This window comes from Terrapene carolina, unplaced genomic scaffold, assembly GCF_002925995.2.
Source record: "Terrapene carolina triunguis isolate 2854851 unplaced genomic scaffold, T_m_triunguis-2.0 Scaffold247, whole genome shotgun sequence".
Lineage (NCBI taxonomy): Eukaryota > Metazoa > Chordata > Testudines > Emydidae > Terrapene > Terrapene triunguis.
In genome coordinates, this window is record NW_020664598.1 from 4,001,486 (window position 1) to 4,018,834 (window position 17,349).

Here is a 17,349-nt window from a genome sequence, read left to right on the forward strand (position 1 = left end):
CCCAGCAGCTGTTGCATGTGTGCGATCGTGTGAGGGGAGGGGTGTAGGTCCCCAGCAGCTGTTGCATGTGTGTGTTTTAACATCTCTAAGGGAGGCCCACCCCCTTACCTGTGTGCACCGGAGCTGTGGCTGGGCGCTAGCTCCATGGGAGACAGACCTTCACTTGTCACAGCCTCCCCAGCTGGGAGCAGCAGCATCGCCTCTCGCCCCAGAGCCCGGGCCGAATTAATCACTGGCGGTTTAAATGCCACTACAGCCCCTTCTGCCTGGTGCTCCCGGTGATGCAGCAGCAGCGGCGGCGAATCCCCCGCCTGTCTCTGCCCGCCCCGGCTTCAGCCTCCGTCTCCGCCCGGCCGGGGGATCGTGAGCCCGGCCGCTGGGCCTCGGGGCAATGAAGCAGCTGGGGGAGAGGGGAACCCACCGTGCAAAGGGGTGAGGCCGGGGGAGGGGGCCCCGCGCGCACACACACACACACGCGCGCGCGCGGCGGGAGCGCCAGCCCTTGCACTAGCGATCATCGAAGCCAAGAGGGGGCTGAGAGTCTCCCCGCTGGATCGGCAGGTATGGGTCTCGCTCGGCGGCGGCTGTGCATGCACCGTGGGGCTGGCTTCCGCCCCGGCTCTTCGTGTCGCCCCTTGTCTCCCAGCCAGGTTAGGGAGAGAAGGATCAAACCCGCCCTCTGCATCTCTCCCTCCCCCCTCCAATCTCCCCGGTCTCTCTCCAGGGCTGTAGCTGCTTTGGGGCCAGGTGGAGGCAGGGCAGAGGCTCCGAGGGGCTGGCCGGCCACATGAAGCACATGTGAAGAGGGGAGGGAGCGTTGCCTTGCATGCAGGTGGTCTCCCTGTGTGCCGGGGGGTCGTGAATATGCCGAGCCGGCGGCGTGCAGCTGGGGTCGGCTGGATTTCTCCGTTGCAACCCCTGCAGGAGCAGGAGGGGTAGGTTTTAATTTTGTGCTGGCAACTATAGTGGCAAGAGGGAGATTGTGCGTCTCTCCCCCCCCCCCCCCTTTTCTCCAGCCTCTGTGGCTTTGCAAACTTTGGCGGGGGTTCTTTGCAGAGGCAGGAGTGCGTGGGTGGCGGGGCTATGTTTTGGGTGGGTGGGAAAAGTCAGCCTCCTGCTCTCCCTGCCACCCCCGTGCTCTGCTGGCAGGCTCCACTGGCTGCAGAAGGCTCCCCGGGAATGTGTGGTGTGTGGCCAGCGCCACAGGGGGCCAGCCCGGAGAGCCGGGTGCCTGTGTGTGTGCTGGGAGCCGGGTGCCCGCGCGCCGGTTTATTGCACCCGAGAAAGTGCCCACATTTGTATGCGTCAGCAGCCCCCTGCTTTGGACCACGGGGTGCGGGGAGGAGAATCTGAACAAGGGGGACCAGGCGCATCCCATTGTCATCCCAGGACAGACAGTGGAGCTGGCCGGAGAGCAGCAGAGATCTGCTGGTGCTGCAGCAGCCGACATGCTCGGGAGGTGCTGTCTGTGCGTCTGCTCCTGTGTGCGCGTGTGGCGTGCACATGTGTGTCAGCATGCATGCAGGCGCGCGCGCCCCGGGATGTGCATGCGTCCTCCTGTGTGCGCACGTGTGTGTGAGTGCACATGGGTGCCTGCTGCAGGTCGGAGAGAGTGCACATGCATGCACGTGGGGGTGGGACTTGGAAGCGCGGAAGGGTTCAGTATTCACCCCTTCCCCCGCGAGGCCGGGGTGCTGAGCGGGGCTCTGGGGCGGTCGGTCTGGGAGGTGGGTGGCCGGGCCCATACCAGGGGGGCTCGCCTGCGCCGCGCTGTGTCACGCCCGGGGCGGGGGTGGGATCGCTGGGGAGCGGGGCCCGAGCGCCTGGGCGTGATGCTGCCACCGCGGCGCTGTGTGCTGAGCAGCCCCCGCCCGTGTGGGTCCGGGGGAGGTGCAGCCTCCCGGCAGCGCTAATGCAACAGCCCGGGCAAGCTTCATTTGCATGAAACATGCATTATTAATCTATTTAAATACCGCCGCCCCCAACCTCCCTCCGCCGCCCCCTCCCTGTTTGCATAGCAGGAAGACACAGGCGAGGAGACGGCGGGGGCGCGATGAGGGAGGGGCGAGCCCCGCATCAAACAAATCGCTCCCTATATGCCCCTCCGCATGTAAAGCAGGAGCTCCACAAGGGTGCAAACCTGGGGATGGGGGCCCTGCCCAACTGCTAAGGCATCATAGGCAGGGCTGTGGCTGTGGCCCTCACCCCATGGTGATGAGAGTGGGTGGATGAGAAGACCTCTCCAGGCACTGGGGGCATGGGATCTACCTGCCAAAAAGCAGGGCTGGTTCTGGGTTGGTTATTGGAATCCAGCTTGTGTCATGCAGCGTGGATTGCAGGATGGGATTAAAACAAGAAGACTGTTAATTTCACATACATAAACTGATCAAATGAGGATAGAAATGAGAGGGCCGAAAAGTGGCTTAAATTCCTCTCTCCCGCTTGGCGTTTGCTCCATTAATGGATGCAGCCCGGAGCATGCCATGGGAGATCTTAGAGGCCATGCCAAAGCCTGTTCAAGCAGGAGAGATCTTAGCAGTCTCATCAAAACTAGTTTAGGCTCAGAAGACCTTAATGGCCATATCAGAGCCATTTCAGCCATGAAAAATCGTAGCAGCTGCATGGAGGCCTGTTTAGATCCTCGAAAGCTCCAGTAGATCCTAGCAGCTGGGTCAGAGCCAGTTTAACTCAGGACAGCACATCACACCATAATCTGACAAAAGACATACCACAGCAGTGCCTCATTTTAGACAAGAACCTGGCCCATTGTAGACCAGGTGGCAGTGTGGGGTCGGGGTGCTACAGCAATCGCATATGGAAAGGTATTGGTGCCATTTGCCTAGGGAGCAGTCCCCATTGCATTCAGTGTGAATGGTTTTGTTTCCTTTTTCAAAAGGACAAAAGCGCTGGCCAGGATGACAGGATGTCCTCAGTGCTGGCAGAAAACTAGGGATTGCTATCCCTCAGACATATCCTTCAGTTTCTACAGATGGGGTAAAATCTCCTAGGCCAGCCCCAGCCAGGGTCACCGCTGTTTTGAAATTCTCTGGATGGTCATGGTTTTGGCCTGCATTCTTACAGGCAATCAGGCAATCTCAGTTTCACATGAGGCTTTGCAACTAAGTGACATAGCCTCAATTGGTGATGATGTTGAGTCAGGTCATAAAGACAGGAATCCTAGCACCACATTGAATGTTGGGGTGTCAAGGAACAAAATATTCTGGGCAGCACATTTCTAGAAAGAAGGTGTTTATAGAATGGCTTGTGTTGGGCTGAAAGGCAAGAGTTCAAAGGTGGGGGACCAGGTTGAAGGTCAGTGACCCGCCTCCTTCCAGAGGTGATCTGGTGGGAGAACTTTCCTACTGTCATGAAACAGGATTAATGCTGTACATGCTGACAAAAAAGAGCCAGGTGTGCTACTTAGGCAGCATTGGTGTCACAGGAATGACATCAACGGTAGGATAGCCAGTTGGGAGCTTCAGGTGAAGGATGGTCTTGTGGTTATGGGCATTGCACTAGGCTTCAGAAGACCTGGGCTTAATTCTCACCTCTACCACATACTCCTTGGGTGATGTTAGGCATGTCATTTACAGTAGACCCTCAAAGTTACAAACACCTCGGGAATGGAGGTTATTCGTAACTCCAAATTGTTCATAACACAGAACAAAACGTTACGGTTGTTCTTTCAAAAGTTTACAACTCAACATTGACTTAATACAGCTTTGAAACTTTTCTAGGCAGAAGAAAAATGCTGCTTTTAGCCATCTTAAAATAAAACAAGCACAGAACTAGTTTTCCTACCTTGTCAAATCTTTTTTTAAAACTTTCCCTTTATTTTTTTGGTAGTTTATGTTTAACACACTATTGTACTTTTGTTTTTATTTGTGTTTGTTTTTGTTTGGTTTTTTTGTCTCTGCTGCCTGATTGCATACTTCCAGTTCCAAATGAGGCGTGTGGTTGACTTGTCAATTCATAACTCTGGTGTTTGTAACTGTGAGGTTCTACTGTAGTTTATCTGTGCCTTGGTTCCTCGTTTAGAAGATGATAATTAGCATTCTTACCTACCTCATGAGTCATGGGGGTTTAAGAGGTGCCCACATACCACAGTGAGGAGAACTATAAAAATACATGGGAGATGGAATCCATAAAATAATTTTCTAATACTGAGGAGACTGGCTTTATGTGCTCCATACATACCAGTCAACAGAAACTCAAAGACAATGAGATCTCTACCTGGCTGATGTATGGAGGAGGGATGGCTACTTTGGGGTGCCTTGTGCCCAAGGTATTTTAGGGGGAAACAAGTTGATCAACCATTAGGCTGAGGTTAATGATCTTAGGGTTTACACTGGGGTCATCAGTACTCACACAGGTAATTAATACTCACAGGTGGCCCTGGGTTGGAAAGGTATTGTTGCTAAATAGCACTCTATATATGGAATGTTATCTGATACCATGGTGATGAATATGGTATGAAAACCCAGATCTATCTATTTAGCCACACCTTGCATAATCTAATATGTTGATAAACTGAGTCCAAGGACCCCTCCATCCCAGTCTCCAGCTAGTGATGGGGAATGTATCTCCTACTATTGGGCTCTGCCTCAGGCCCAGTGAGTCTTGTCCGGCCATGCTGAAATCTGAAGAATCTCAGGCATTCTGAGAACTTAGGTCAAGAAGAAGCTTTGTTGAACCTATAGAAAAGCACAAGGTTCCCAGGGTTGGGAAGAACAATTTTGAGGTCAGGGTTCTGATAGGAGAGATTTTGTCCAGAGGGGAGTGAATGGGTTCATCTTAGTAGAGCACTCGGTGAGCTTTGAGTTAAAGCGTCTATATAAATGCAAGTTGCTGTTATCGGCATTGTTGTGTCTGTGCTGGTGGGTACCAATGCAGAGGAGGAGCAGTGACCATTCACTGCACATACATACATTGTCTCGTTCTCTGGCACATGTGTGGGCATTTGCTTTTGGTGGGTGGCTTGTCCTGTGGGTGAGGTGTGGGGGCTGGGAGTAAGAATACCTGGGTCCTATTCCTGGCTTTGCCCCGGCTGTCCTATGTGAGCTTTGTCAAGTCACATCATCACTCTGTGCCTCAGTTTCCATAACTGTAATATGGGCCTAATGTTCACATATTGTACTTCATTAATCATTATTGGTACAAGCTAATGTTTGTGAAGTGCTTTGAGATCATTGGATGGAAGATGCTCTAGACATACAAACTCTTACCCTGATTGTGTCCGCTTGGCTAGTTGGGATATGTCAGGGCTCACATCAGTTCTTTCTATGGCTTGTGTGTTAGAGTTGTTGGCGTATCTGAGGTCCTCTCTCCTGGATGAACTAAGTGAGCTACTCTTTGTGCTGGGACATGTGTGTGAACCACTGCCCCCTCCTAGACTTGAACAGCCTTGCCCAGGTATATATCAACTCCCTTTCCTGTCAGAGCTCCTGTTCTGCTGCTTTAACTCCCTGGGCAGAGAGTTTGTGCTTCAAAAGATAAAGCTCTTGAATTCTATTCCCTGGTGCCAGCTGTATGTAATGAGCTAGCTCTCACGGTGTCTGTATATGACAACATCCAGAGACGACATGCCCTGGAGCGAGCGGCTAATAGTGCCTCTCTGCGCTGCTCTAGTGAGACCCGCCTAGAAAACAGCGCTCCGTCCTGGGTGCCTTGCTAGCAGAAGGATGTTGACAAATTGGAGTGAATTCAGAGAAGAGCCAGAAAAATGATTAAGGGGCTGGAGGGACTGATTTATGAGTAAAGATTAAACGCGCTAAATATGTAGAGCTTGGCTAACCGATGACACGATAACAGTCTGCACACAGTGAAGAGGTGGAAACACCAAGGAGGGAGAGGAATTGCTTAAGGTGGCGCAAGACGGTGTAAATTGGAGTAACGGGATGAAACTGAGCAAAGGGAAAAATTTCAGCTGGCTGTCAGGAAACACTTCCTGCCGTGAGGCTCGATTAGGCTACGGAAGGGTCTCCCGAGGGGAGCGTTGGAGACGTGATCGCTCGGGGCAATTAAAGATAGGCAGGTGAAAAATACTGCGGGGAACAATCCTGCCTTGGCCGGGAGTCAGGAGGATGTGACTTAAGAGGCCTTTTCCGTCTCTAATTTCTGCATAATCTTGTGCTTCGGCTGACTGCGTTTTTCATTTTATTGCGTTCCTGTCTCGCTGCTGGAGAAAACTGCAGACATGGTTGAAAAAGCCAAGGGAGCCCAGAGGAGAGGGGACTTGCCCCATTGTAGACTGACTGAGCCTGCAAGGGGGGTAAGACCCCCACTCCCAGGTGTTCTAGAAACATGGTATAGGAAGTGGCCTCATAAGGAGGGGAGGGATGGTCTGTGGTCAGATGGGAACTCTGTCACAAAAAAAACTTGCTAGAATAATCTAGGTTTGAAGGACAATTTCAGGGGGACCAGCCACCCTCCCTGTCACAGACAGTCCAGCACCAGGACAGTGGGGTCAAGGGGATCAGCCCCCCCAGTCACAGAGCAGGACAATGGGGTCAGATAACAAAAGGATTAGCCGGGAGATGCTAATAGTGTAGCAGTGGGATAGAAGTCCAGGAAGGTTGAAGGGACTTCAGAGGGATTAGCTCTGTCACAGACAATCTAGCAAGGGGACAACATGTTCAGTGAGTGGGAACGGGGATTTGAGTGGGATTAGGTTTTAGTCACAGACAGACAGGCACCAGAACAGCACCCTTGGGGAGGGGAGGTAAGGTGTTGGGGGAATTAACTCTATCCCACAGACACTCTCCCTACGAGGGTTCCGGGGCAGGGAAGGTGTGACACTGACACCCATTTGTGGTTCAGTACGGTGTGTCAGCAACTCTTGTCAGGCCTGACATACTCATTACACCTCATACACTGGAGTCATACTACTTATTTAAAAGGTGACTTGTAATATATCGTGTAAAATGTAATAACACACTGGTCATTAATGTCACTGTGCAATGTTTGTAACACCTCAGTAGGTGTAATTATGGATACTCGCTGCTATTCTGTCCTGGAGACTGCAAACAGACAAAGGTGACAACACAGGTTTCTTCTATATAAAGGGCAAAGGAAACATGGTGGCAGATGCCTTCTCCAGGAAAGAGGGCTCTGACCTGCTGCGTCTGGGTCAGCCAGTGGCTAACCCTCCTGCAGCTTTGTAATGGGGGAGCTGTGACCCTAAGAGCATCCCAGTGCCAGAGGGCAAGGGGCTCACTGGTATCAGGTGAGGGGTTTCAGATGGCCTGACCATTTCAGTGTACTCCAACTCACTACGGTTATAATCTGTATCTAAAGGATGTCAGGCAGGATATCATTGGAAAACTAATAACTCACTGATCATTAATATTCTTGCATGATGTATACATGAGGTGTGTACAAAAAGTTATGAATATGCCCTAGATTTATATTCTTAAAATATGTTTGGCAAGCAGTGAGTAAGCACATTAGACAAAGTGATGTGTAGTTGGTTCTCTGACCAGCCGGGACTTCAGGCAAAGACAATGAAGGTCTATTTTTTACATATTCGGTAAACAAAGCTATCAAGCCAACAAGTCAGGGAGGAGACAGAATGGCATCTGTGTCCCAGCAGGAGAGAGAAACTTGGTCTGGGTTTTACTTTTCAAAGAATACATTGCAAAGGTTTACTGGTCAGTAAAAAATAGAGGGGCTACATCTCAAGTGATGCTGATTGTATACAATATTACTGTATTATAAAAGTGTATAGAGTGAGGTCTTTTTTGAAAGCTAATATCACACTGGTGATTAATATAATTGTGAAATGTGTGTATTAACGCTATCTGAGGAAATATGGATACTTAATGATATTATGCTTTAAAGTCAGTGACCCAAAGGGAGAAACAGGTCTCTCCCAGACAGGAGGGATTGAATGTCACAGCTATCTACCTGTCTTCAAAGAAATTAAGCAAGGTGTGGCCAAAAACAATGGAAGCCCCATTTACAGAGAATTTAGCAGAGGGCTGGGAAGACTGCTTCAGGATGACCTCATGCTGTTCTTCCCTTCCTGCGAAGTCAATGAACTTTGAGAGAGATGCTTTCAAAGGTTTACTGGACTATAAAGGGAGGGGTAGAGAACCCCTAGGTTATCCATCACTAGGCAGACACAAGGGAAGAGAGCTCTTCTTGCAAGCTGAGAAAGATGGGTCCTTCAACCAATGGGGGGTTGACGTTTCTGGAAACTAACTATAGGTGAGAAACATGCTTAGTCGAAGCTCTTTCACCTAGGAAGACAAGGGAAACCAGCCTCTTGTTCTTCTGTGGAAGATCCCAACTGAGGGAAAGTCAGCCATGGCTGAGAAGAACAATGACTGGTGAGAGAAACCATCTTGAACAAAGCCTGTATCTAGCTAGATTAAGTTTTAGACTTTTAGAAGCATGTTTTGTTTTGTTTTACTTGTAACGCTTTCTGTCATTCCTTGTGCATGAACTCAGTTAATCTTCTGCCTATTTTGTTAATCTTTTTTTTATTTTTCTTATAAACCAACTCAGTGCTGTGTTTAAAGGGAAGGGTGTATTTACCCCAGTTACGTTAATAAGCTGTGATGTGCTTTCGTGTCTTCAGAAGAACAAAAGAACCGTATTATTTCTCTGAACTGTCCAGGACAGGGCTGGACATTGTAGAGCACATCGTTTTGGGAAAATTCAGGACTGGTAAGGTGTTGGGGACACCCTGCAGGGAGTAACCAAGGTGGGTAGAGACCAGGGAGTGTGTCTGGTTTGTTGCTGGCAGGCTGCTGGATCAGGGCTGCAGCTATACAGAGACACTCAGGGTGTGACATGCACGAGTGTTGCTGACTGTGAACGTCCCAGGCAGGGAGTTACAGGGTAGGAGGTGACATAACACCTCACTGGTCTGGACTGCATCCTGAACTCCGTGACAGAAGGTCATCTTTGATAGCAGTTAGACCTGAGTCACAGTCCAGCTCCAAGATTGCGGGAAGGGATGCCCCTACGGACACCCCCCATGTGAATTGATTGTCTTGCTCCACCTTTTGTGACATTTATTGTACACAATCCATTGATTTGACTTCTTATTCTTTTGGGTTCAACCCCCCTGCTCTCCCCTTGGGGTATCTGGAGCCTGAGTGTCACATCTGTCTCTATCCCGTCCCCGTCATGGGCTCATGTGGAAGATCTCAGGCAATTTTGCTTTCCTTGCTCCTTCTGGAATTTGATTCCATTCCTGTGTTAATCTGGTTGTAAAAAACAACTTGTTTCTGCAATTTCAACTGCTCCTTTCTTGTTCCATCTTAAATCTGTTATTTCTACTCTTCTCATTGCTCACTAAAAAAGCACGGCATTGAACAGTGTCTTTCACTCATGCCAGACCCCAATATGCCAGAGCAGAATTAAATAATAAATAATGGCAGAGGGACAGAGGCCTGAGAGAAAAGGGGTGTTTCCAGGTGAGATTTGATATGATATGGCAATGAGAAATGGTGAACAGGAGATGCAGAGAAGGCTGTCACGCCAACAGTGCTGGGATTGTGTGAAAGGACAAAGAGGAGGCTGGTATGAGATGAGTGGAAGAAGCAGGGAGGGGGCTTTGTGGTCAGTGGAGAGAGTCAAGGTCCACGAGGTGGGATGGAGCAAGACCACAGAGGGCTTTACAAACAAGGAAGGTGCTTGTGAACTTCATTCTGGGATATACGGGGACCCGATGGAATCTCAGACTGATGTGTCTGCTCCTTTGCATGGGTGAGAAGTCCAGCAGTGTGATTCTGCACATGCAGGAGCCTCGAAAGCGAGACCTGGGGAGGCTAAAGAGAAGAGAGGTCAAAGCCAAGGCCAGAGGAGATGAGGACCTGGATGGGGATTTTAAGGCAGCAACGGACGCACAGGCAAGGCTGTGGAAGTGATGCTAGGCAAATCTGCAGACACAGGAAACGGGAAATTCAGGAGGACACTAATGGTTGGCGACAGGAATCAAGGAGGGAGCTAGAGGAGCTGGAGTTGTGTTTGAGGAGGCTCTGAGAGGAGCATGTCTGTCTTTGAGGCATTGAGCATATGGCCCATCTGTGTTTGCTATTAGCAAGTATCTCCAATGACTGGAAATGGGACACTAGATGGGGAGGGCACAGAATTACTTCAGAGAATTCTCTCCCAGGTATCTGGCTGGTGGGTGTTGTCCACATGCTCAGGGTCTAACTGATCACCATATTTATGGTTAGGAAGGAATTTTCCCCCAGACTTCCGTGGGGACGGGCCTGTAGGCAGAGAGGAGTGCCCTTTGGGACAGAGCAGATTGCTAAGGAGGGGCAGAACCTGGACGGGAGGAAACCAGGGCTCTAGAGGAGGTTTGGGGGGAATGGAGTGGTCCATGGCGATGGAGGTGAAGGGGTGGGAAGAAGGAGTCAGCAGCAGCCTACAGAAGGAGGTCAGCTCTACAGAAGGAGGTCAGGTGAAGGGGTGGGAAGAAGGAGGTCAGCTCTAAGGAGGGAAAGTGGTTTCCAAGCCGTCCAGATTAAGGGCTGAGGATGCTGCTGTGTGAGGTGGCTGGTGAGAGAGCTGCTCTCCCTGGCACTTTGCTGAGAAAGGGAGAATTAGGGATGGGTTACGGAGAGCGTCAGGGTCTAGGGAGGGCTGTGTGGAGAGCCAGGGAAGGGACCAGTTGCAAGTGGGATGCTGAAGGTGGTTGTAATGTAGGGAGCAAGAGAGGGGAGAGGGGACTTAATGATGAGAGAGGGAAGGAGGGCTGAGGGGTGGTCGATTGGCCCAGGGTGAGGGAGGAGGGGAAGGAGGAAGTAGCAGAGGTGAGCAGCATGGGGAGGTCTGGGGCACAGAACAGAGCCGCTCTGTCTGTAGCACCCAGTTATATCACAAGACTCCGGAATCACCGCCTTGCAGGGCCTCTGGTTTTTCATTCCCATAATCTCCCCCCTTGTCCTCCTCAGCCCTTGCTCCTCTGGCTGCTCCCCTGGCCCTCTGCCCAGTTTTTGGAGGCCCCGTCTGGAGTGCGGCGCCCACCTGGATGGCACGCAGCTGTAGTCTACCCACAACCAACTAGGAGAGTCTCCTGGGTTGTATCCCATCTCCTCCCCCTGAGTCAGGGTCACGCTAAGGGCAAACTGGGGGCTGCTCTGTGCATCATCTCCAGTCTCAGAGACCTCCTGGCTGTGCAGTCTGGGTTAATACTGTGGGTGTTTCCCCTTTCCCAGATCCTCTTTGTAGCTGTCAGGATAAAAGGCAACTTTCCAGGTAGACTCAAGCAAGGGGGAGGGTGGTGGGGACAGACACCTGGAGCATGTGCTTGCCGTGTAGGTGAGGGGCACAAGGGAAGGAGAAGGAGTTTGGGGTGAAAAACCGGGTCCCTGGAGTTTTCCACAGCCCTGCCATTGGTACCATTATGTCTGCTGGAGATACCTATGGGTGGGAGAGGCTGGGCAGGAGATAATCCCTGCAATATACTCCGTGTATCTCTGTCTCTCCTTCCCCGCTTCCATCTCTTTTCCTCCTACGCCTCCCTCGCTCCCCACTCTCCCTTTCCCTCTCTCTTCTGTGCTCTCTCTCCTCCCTCTGTCTTCTCCATCCGCACTCTCTCACCTAATGCCAGCGGGGCTATGTGTCTCTGTTTGTTTTCCTTAATCCATATTATGGACTATTGACAGATCCCACTGCAATGTTTGAAATCAAAGCCTTTATCTTGAGTTGCGCCAGGTCAGGAAAACATCTTAGGGCAGCAGCGGCTTTTCCATCTCCGCCTCAAAGGAACTTAAAAATGGCTCAACAGGATTAGAGAAGAAAGATTGCAAGAAATAGCTTTGGTGGAGCTGGCTGTCTGGCCTGAGGGGTGAGTGCTCTGCACTGCCTTGTGGGAGAGCTAGGTCCCTGCCATGGCTTCGTCAGCCCCGGGACCATCAAGGGCCTGGGAATGCTGCAGGGAGCAGACCTGGTGCTGAATGTCACTGCCGTGTGGGAGAGGGACTATAACCAGCTTCCACCACAGCAAGGCATATAGTGCAGACTGATGCTTCAGGGCCTGATCCAAAGCCCATTGGGAACCTTTCTATTCAAGTGAGCGTTGGATCAGGCCCCAAGTCTCCATCTCTGCAGTTATGGGTGCTAGCGGTCAGGGAAAGAGGGATGGGAGAGACTTCAGCCCGTTGGGACACGCCCTCCTCCAGAGCATGCTGATGATAGTTGTGTGATGTCCTAGGGATCCAACGGCGTGCACCCGTGAGTGTGCCAGGCTGCCCCTCTCATGTGCCTTGGCACCTCCACAAAGTCTCCCCGTGTGTTTCTGGGAGCAGCGGTGCTCTGCGGGCACTGAGGGAGGGGCAAGGCTGCGCTGTGGGGGTGCCAGCAACACGCTCTCAGCACTGCCCTAGGTACAGACATCCCCCCCTTCGCTGGCTCTTCAGTTTTTTTCTCTTCACATTTTGTGAGTGATTTTTCCTGCCCATGAAAATAAAAGTCTGAAATCACTGTCTAGAGGCAGTATAGCGCAGGCAGGCGCTGGGCGAGCTGCCCACCCACAGCTCTGCTGAGGTGCTCCAGTCCAGACCCGCTTCACTGCTTGCTGTGCCAGTCTTCAGCTCCCACCCCCAGCTCTGCCAATGCATCTTACCCTGGCTTTCAGCACCCACCGCTAGTCCAGCTCCCACCCACAGCTCTGGCTGTGCAGGCCTGTCATGACCTGCAGCTTCCCCTCTGCTATTCCACTGCAGCAGATCTCTTGGCCAGAGCCAGTCAGTCCTGGCTGGAAGTAACAGAGCGGCTTGGTTCTGGCTCGTGGGTTTGAGGTGTGCACAAACAGCACACAAGTGGCACTTCAGACCCACTGAACTCATTTAACTTGTGATCTTAAGCCATGGGTAGAGCCCCAGCCTCAAGCAACCACCCACTGCACTGCCAAGCCTGCCCCCATTACACTGTCCCTCTGTACACTAACCTAGCACCCCAGTCCATTCCTTACCTGGTCAAGAAATGCACATGTGAATTGCATCCCTTTAGATCTTCCCAGAGATCCCTTGTCTGCCTCCTTTGAGCTCCTTTCCCTGTCAACCCCACATGCCTCTGAGCAGTCTCCACTGGTGCCGCCCTGGCCTTTTGAGATCTTTGCTTGCTAGCCCTCCTCTCCTACTGAGGGTGAGTTGGAAGGCCGGAGGGATTAGTGTGGGCTGAGCACTCTCACTCCCTGAGCGATCTGTGTGCCCCGAAGCACCTGTCGTAGTGAAGGTAGAATCTGGTCAGGATCAGCTGCGGTTCTGCTTCCAAGGCCACTGATGTGGGACTCACCCCCGGGGATGAGGGGCTGGGGCTGGATGTTGGCAGAGAGGAATGACGCTCCCTGGTGCATTGATTTGCCCGTGTGTCCCGTCAGTCGTTCTGGCCCAGACCACCCCTTCCCCTCAGCATGGCTTATCATTGGGGGAATCTCACATCACCTCAATCCCAAAGGAGATTTGCATGCGCGGCAGGGGGAAGGGCGGCCTGTTTATTTTTAACGTTGTGCATTATCTCCATTAGTAATGCCACCTCTGCCTCACATGCTAATTAAGACTCAATAATGTTAATTTAATCAAGAATTCAGGCAGAGACCACACAAGATTGGCTGGATTAAGTTAACTTTATGGGCTATTAATGTATCTTCTGGAGGGGCATGTTTTAGTAATCAGAATCTAGCCAGAATGGCAATCAGGGACTCGGTCTCTCTTTCTGCCTAAGGGGGCCCTAGAAATGGAGCAGCAGGTTATGCTACAGGGCAGACGATTGAACTGCATTGGCAGGGCTGTGGGGTGTGTGTGTGTGTGTGTGTCCAGGGCTGGAATAGCTGGGAGGGGAGGGCAGGCTGCAGGTGAGGGTTGAAGCACCTTGGCAGAGTTGTGTGTGGAGCTCAGGATTCGCATGGGGGAAGAGGTGCCACAGATCAGGAGTGAGGTACATCAGCGGAGCCCAAGAGTGGAATAGCAGGTGGTGCTGGGGGCCAGACTCAGAGGACTCTGGCTGAGCTGTGTGTTTGAATATTAACAGGGAGGTTTTTCTGGTTGGAGCGTCACCAGTGAAATGTTCACTAAATTTGCACTGGTGTCAGACTGGGAGAGGGGCACCTTTTAGCCTCTTCTGCCATGTGGGGACAAGACTGGGAAGAGCTTCCTGAGCCCCATGGAATGGCCTCTGGATGCAGCCCCCCAGGAGCAGCAGAAGAACCCAACCAGGATTTTCCCATAAGGCTTTGTTGTACCAGGTGGGAGACACTGGTGCGAGGGAGGGTTCCAAGGTTGAACTTTCCCACCTGCAAAGGATTAATTGATCTTCAGTTTACGGGGCTGTGTGAAGATTCAGGATTTTCTCCATGAGGTTTGGGATTTTCACCATAAAATTTGGGATTGGATCCGGATTAATGGGGGAAGATTCAGGGCTTGAAGTTCAATTTGAAGGACACGGGGCGAAGGTTTGGGGTCAGGGCTTGAACTATAGGCTTGGGTGAGAGTTTGGGGCTTGCCTCCAGGTGGGTGGGTGGACGTTCGGGACTCTGCTCAGGGCATTTGAGGGAAGGTTCCCATTTGGGGGTTTAGTATCAGGGGGTAACCGTGTTAGTCTGTATCTACAAAAACAACAAGGAGTCTGGTGGCACCTTAAAGACTAACAGATTTATTTGGGCATAAGCTTTCGTGGGTAAAAACCTCACTTCTTCAGAAGAAGTGAGGTTTTTACCCACAAAAGCTTATGCCCAAATAAATCTGTTAGTCTGTGAGGTTTTTACCCACGAAAGCTTATGCCCAAATAAATCTGTTAGTCTTTAAGGTGCCACCAGACTCCTTGTTGTATTTGGGGGTTTGGTTCAGGTGCTAGAATTTTGTTTCAGTGGCTTAGTTCAGAGGGTTTGGGTGAAGATCCAGGGTTCAGAGCAAAGACAAAGACTGAGGTGTTGGGCAAACATTTGGGGCTCAGGATTTTGGTTCAGGGCACTGAGGTGGTTTGAGTCAGGTAAGGGGCTCAGGTCACAGCATTTGGAAGAAGGCTCCTGGGCTGCTTGATTCTGAAGTTTGGCCAAGTGATTGTGGGGAAAGGTTCAGGGTTTGATATTTGGGTAAAGGCTCAGTACCCCTGGTGTTCCTGCCCTCCTTCAGATCAGGGGCGTTAGGCAAAGGCTCGGGCTTTAGTGCACAGGGGTTAGGTGAAGGTTCAGGGTTGTGGTTGGGTTCAGGAGAGTTGGGTGAAGACTCATGGCCATGGTTGGGTTCAGGAGTTTGAGTGAAGGTTCAGGGTCATGGATGGATTCAAGGGGGTTGGGTGAAGGTTCATGGCCATGGTTGGATTCAGGGATTTAGGTGAAAGTTCAGGGTCGTGGTTGGGTTTTGGGAGGTTGGATGTTGATGCAGTCAAGTGGCTAAAGGTTTATGGTTCAACTCATGTTGGGATGAAGATTCTGGTCAGATCTTCTTTCTTCTGGTCTGGTTCGTGGCTCCTGCCTCATCAATGGGAGTCGTGCGTTCCGGGGGTGGATAGTGCTGGGTAGCCCATGGAGGTCTCTTTCTTGCATCCTCCAGGTGACCAGTATTGTTCTCTAACACATGCCCCTGTCCTCCAAGCCTGCCTCTGCCCATCCCAGCCTCCTCAGTCTAAGTATAAAGAGCGGGGGACTAGCTTCTGTGTTCCTGTTGACTGTCGGCAGTGTCTGTGTTGTGCTCCCAGGCCAGGGGGAGAGTAGGGTTCCAGGCATGTATCGGGGATTCTGGGGATGGGAACTCCTTGGTCTACCTAGCTCTGGGGAATGATTTTTAGGGCTGAGCGAGCTGCGGTCACTGAACGAGCGAGTGAGGGAGGGTGAGGAAGGAGAACCAGAGACTGGGCGGAGAGCCAGCCTGTCTGCTTCACCTTAGAAAGGAACACCCTATGAACGACCACACGCGCCCGCATGCAGTAAAGACACACACGACCTACATTGTACACAGATACCCTAACAATGGCAGCCATGCAGATGCTATACACACAGAACACATGCACAAAAACACACACAACACAAACAAGTTATTCACAGATCCCACAGTTGCCAGGCACACAAGCGCTATACACACAGAATGCATTTGCACACACCACACAAACACAAAAGTTACACGCAAATCACCTCACTCATACAGGTGTTATGCAAACGGAACATACTCACATGCACACAGAACACCCCCCCCAAACATACACACAAGTTACACCCACATCACCATGCTCACACTGGTGCTATGCATACAGAACGTATTCATGTGCACACAGAACACACCTCCACACAAATTACACACACATCACCACACTCGCACAGGTGCTATTCATACAGAACGTATTCACATGTCATGGACATGCAGAGGCTACACACATGCAGAAAACATTCACAGATGCACACGCCACACACCAGGTATCCACAGTGATCCTACACAAATACTCATGCATAACATTGTTGGTACATGTGCATGTGTGTGCGTGTGCATGTCAGACACCACACAAAAGGGCATACACACGACAGCATACATCACTCGCAGCCCCACAAACACACCATTCAGACACACATGCGCCTTCTCTCTTCTCTCTCTCTCTCATTCTTTGTTTAACAAGCTAAGGTGATTTTGCCCTGTCATAAAGCCCAACAGCAGATGGCAAGAAGGGCAGGGTTAGGGTGACAGCTCCCATCTCCACTGGCAAGTCTTGTCAGTGCTTAGCTCAGAGCTGAAGATCCACCTTGCTGCCTGTATGAGAGAGGCCTTCTTCCTGCTACTGCAAGAAACACGGACTACAGAGCCCTTTTAAAGCGCCCTTCCTACCGTGCTTTCACTGGAATAGCTGTCAGCTCTGCGTGGCTATAATGGGGGTCAGCAACAGCCACCAGTGTGGGTAGCATGTGTCGGCTTTCGTCCGGTATCACGGGTGTGCCATCCTCTGCTCCAGTGTACTGTCTCTCCTCTCCCCTTGCAGCCTACATTATTTATCACCTGTAATGCAAAAGAAATGTTAGCGGAGAACATGAGGAGGGGAAGGCACGCAGGTGCAATCGGGGAGGAAAGGATACCCACCGCAAGCCAGATCCTCAGTACCGTGGGTCCCCTGCAGGTCAGAGGGCAAGGAGAGGGTTCCTCCAGAGAGTTGGCATCACACGGGGAGGGGGGGTTCGTTTTGGTACTGGGGGGGGGGGGGGAAATGTGGGAGTCCCCCAGCCCTCTCTCTATCCTCTTTTGTGGGGCTGCATGAGCAGGATCAGAACCTGTGTCTCTGTGTGTGTTTGGTGTGTGTGTAGGAGGGGGAGGGAGGAATGTTTGAGCTAAGGAGCGTTGTGTTTGTGTTTGTGTGTGTGTATGTGTTTTTAGGAGTGTGAGGAGGTGTGGGAGTGTGGTGCAGGGGTGT

The 17,349-nt window shown here is 51.4% G+C and overlaps 1 protein-coding gene across 5 annotated transcripts in view; it reads left to right on the forward strand.

The window, feature by feature from the left end:
• The first annotated feature begins 490 nt into the window (after nt 1–490).
• Nucleotides 491–17,349, forward strand: part of ELFN2 (extracellular leucine rich repeat and fibronectin type III domain containing 2) — a 58,078-nt gene continuing 41,219 nt past the window's right edge. For 2 of the 5 annotated variants that reach the window (XM_024200135.2, XM_024200137.2), the window contains exon 1: nt 491–561. The gene's annotated coding sequence lies outside the window, so the exon portion shown is untranslated. Of the gene's footprint in view, nt 562–621; nt 651–891; nt 936–17,349 lie in introns of those variants that run through there. The other 3 variants (XM_024200139.2, XM_024200136.2, XM_024200138.2) reach the window with 3 other exon arrangements.